The sequence below is a fragment of the Phragmites australis genome, chromosome 15, assembly GCF_958298935.1.
Source record: "Phragmites australis chromosome 15, lpPhrAust1.1, whole genome shotgun sequence".
In the NCBI taxonomy this organism is placed as follows: Eukaryota; Viridiplantae; Streptophyta; class Magnoliopsida; order Poales; family Poaceae; genus Phragmites; species Phragmites australis.
Window position 1 is genome coordinate 17,043,575 of NC_084935.1, and position 3,561 is coordinate 17,047,135.

Genomic DNA, 3,561 nt, shown 5'->3' on the forward strand with positions numbered 1-3,561 from the left:
GCATTATGTAAGATGTGGTGGGCGAATGTGTCACGTCCATAGGAAAGTGACCGAAGAGGATATGAGTAGGAAGTTGCTGGCCGATCTTTAGCTGGTTTTCTGCCCATGGTGGTTGTGAGGAAGACACCTGTAGGCATCAGCCTGATGTGGAGAGAACGGTGACAACAAGGGATGAGATAATAGAGAACAGAGATGAGAAACTAGATTGATTTATTGCTTAGTTCCAAATAGTACCGGCAACTCTTCATATATAGAGCCTAGCCTTTACCCTAAAGAGATTTTATCTCTAACTCCAATCTGATTACAACTCGTTTATTCCTTCCTGTCGATTCTAACTCAATCCTAACCGGATCCAACTTGTCCACTTCTCCTAATCCGACTCTCCTAACATATCTCTGTTGATATGACCTTCCAAACTAATTTATCTCTTCCCCAAAACTGAAACTAGCTCATCTCTTTAATCAGCCACCGCTTTACCATGCCTCCTACTGTAGGTAATACTGCACATAACATATCTCCACTAATTCGAAAATAGCTTGTACTTGAGCTGAAAAGCCGTATATCTCTGTTTAAATGATTTGACATCTTCCCAAGTTGCTTCACTGTCAGACATCCCTTCCAATCTGACCAAGATCTACCATTCTCCCTGGACAAAACGGTTGCATACCACCTGTGATGGCATGGGCAAGGTGTGGCCATTGAGTGTGGGAGGCAGCTACAGCTGCTCTGAAGGTGGTTGACCATAAAATTTCTTGAGAACTCCCACATGGAACACATCATGAATCTTTGCACCAGTTGAAAGATGAAGGCGATAGGTTACCTGCCCAATGCGTTCTAGAACCTAAAAAGGCCCGTAAAAGCATGGAGACATCTTGTCCTTAACATAAGAGGGCAATGATGCTGCTGGATGGTTGAGAAGCTTGAGCCAAACCCAATCTCCTTTGCTAAGAGCCATCTCCGTATGCTTGGCATCATAATATAGTTTGGCATGTTCCTGGTCTTATAGAAGGCGTTCACACACCTCTCGAAGGAACTCATCCTGTTCCAACAGAGATTGCTCCACAGCCAGCACGTGAGCTTCACCTTTCTCATACACATGTAGGGATTGGGGGGGGGGGCAGAAACCACCTTGAAGGGTGTGTCACGCAGGGCCAAGTGATAAGCTATGTTGTAGCAATATTCTACCCATGGGAGCCAACATAGCCACTGCTTGGGATGGTCACCTGTTAAACAACGAAGATACATAACAATCACTTTCTTAGCACCCTTTGACTGACCATCGCTCTGGGGGTGAAATGATGGACTCATGTGCAACTTTATTCCTGATAACTTGAATAATTTCTTCCACAAAATACTAGTGAAGACCACATCACGATCACTCACAATATACTTCGGAATATCATGGAGATGAATCACCTCATCGAAGAAAGCTTGGGCTATTGAGCTGGCCGTATAGGGATGTCCCAATGGAATAAAGTGAGCAAATTTGGGAAAATGATCAACCACGGTGAAGACAACTGTTTTTATGTTTACCCGCGGAAGGCCTTCGATGAAGTCCATTGATATATCGCTCCAAACTTGAACTAGAACATATAGAGGTTGCAATAGACCACTGGGATGCGAGTGGCTGATCTTATTCTGCTGGCAGATTGGGCAATCACATACATAATTCTACACCAAAGACTTGTCACCTGGAATATGAAAATCTGCTCGGAGATACTACAATGTATGCTGAACCCCTTTATGTCGCGTGAAATGTGCATGGGAAAGAAGCTAAGGCATCATTGGTGGTGTGGCCGGTACAAATATTCAGCGACTGACCATGATCAGACCATGACGACATGCCCAAGCTAGCTCTTTGTGGTTAGCGCAGATGTCAATTTGCAGTTGTTGAAGTGCTAAATTAGTGGCCACATCATGCCGAATTGTACTATAGACATCAAACACCAAATTGGACAGAGCGAAGGCTGCCATAATATCTGCATCACAGCAGGAGAGGGCATCGACTACCACATTCAGATGCCTTGGCTTGTATTCCACTTCGAAATCAAAGCCCATTAGTTTGGTGATCTACCGGTGTTGAGGAATTATAGATAGGTGTTAGTCAAGGAGGAACTTCAAGCTGTGATGGTTTGTCCTAACCACGAATCAGTGACCCCACAATATGGCCGCAAGTGTTTCACAGCCTGTGCAAGGCCAATGAGTTCCCTCTCGTAGGCTGCTAGACCCGCATGGCAAGGTGCCATGGTGTGGCTGAAAAATGCCACTGGTCCTTGTCCTTGATGTAGCATAACACCCATGCCAAAGCCAGATGCATCACACTCGACGATGAAGATGTTGCGGAAGTTGGGCAACTGGAGCACTGGGGTCACCGATTGTGCATGCTTGAGTGCTTGAAAAGCCCGAATAGCCTCCTCGGTCCACACAAAAGCTTCTTTCTTCAAGAGATGCGTCAAAGATGTAGCGAGGGTTCCGTAGCCCACAATAAAACACCGGTAATATCCAGCTAGGCTGAGGAACCTGTGGACAACACGTACTGAGCGTAGCTCGGGCTAGTCTACCACTACCTGCACATGGGCTACAGGCTGACACCACGTGCCTGAGGTAGGACACTTACAAAGCTCCAAAACTGCACTTAGAGCACTTGATGAAGAGTTGGTGCTGGCGTAATGTCTTTAGAACAGTACGGACATGCCGCAAGTGGTCCACCCACGACGAGCTGTATTGGAGTATATCATCCAAAAATACAAGGACAAAGCATGCTCTAGTACCGCCTAAGGATATCGTTCATGAGGGCTTGAAATGTGATCGGCGCATTAGTCAGGCCGAAAGGTAGGATAGGGAACTCATAGTGGCCTTGGTGAGTTCAGAATACCGTCTTCTCAACATCAGGGACATTCATGTGGACCTGGTGATGGCCCAAACAGAAATCAAGCTTGGTGAAGTATTTTATGCCGTGCAGTTCATCGAGGAGTTCTTCGATCATTGGTATCGGAAGTTTATCGTTGATGGTGAGGGTATTGAGGGTGCGGTAGTTGATGCAGAACCACTTTGAACCATCGTGCTTCTTGACCAACAGCATGGAGAAGAAAACACAGAAGTGCTCAGGCAGATGGTGCCTTGGGCGAGCATGTTGGTGCATTGCCACTCTAGCTCATCTTTTTGTAGTTGCGGGTAGCAAAACGGCCGCACTGCCACTGGTCATGCTCCCTACTCTAGGTGGATGCGGTGGTCATGGGTGCATACCGGAGGAAGATTGAGGGGCTCTTTGAACAAGCTCTCGATCTCTTGCAAAAGATGTTGAAGAAGTTGTCTTGTTCATCTGTCGCATATAGCATAGGGCCGCCTGCCCCTGGCACCCCATGCCATGTGACTGCATGACCCTGTATATGACAAGACAGGATCAAGCGGTCGAAGTCCCATAGGATGGGTCCAAGCGTACGAAGCCACTACCTGCCGAGGATATTGTCATAGCTTCCCAAAGGCACTGCATAGCACTCCAGGACGAACTCTGCATTGTTCATGAGGATTGGCAGGCCCTTGCACACACCTAATGAGGTA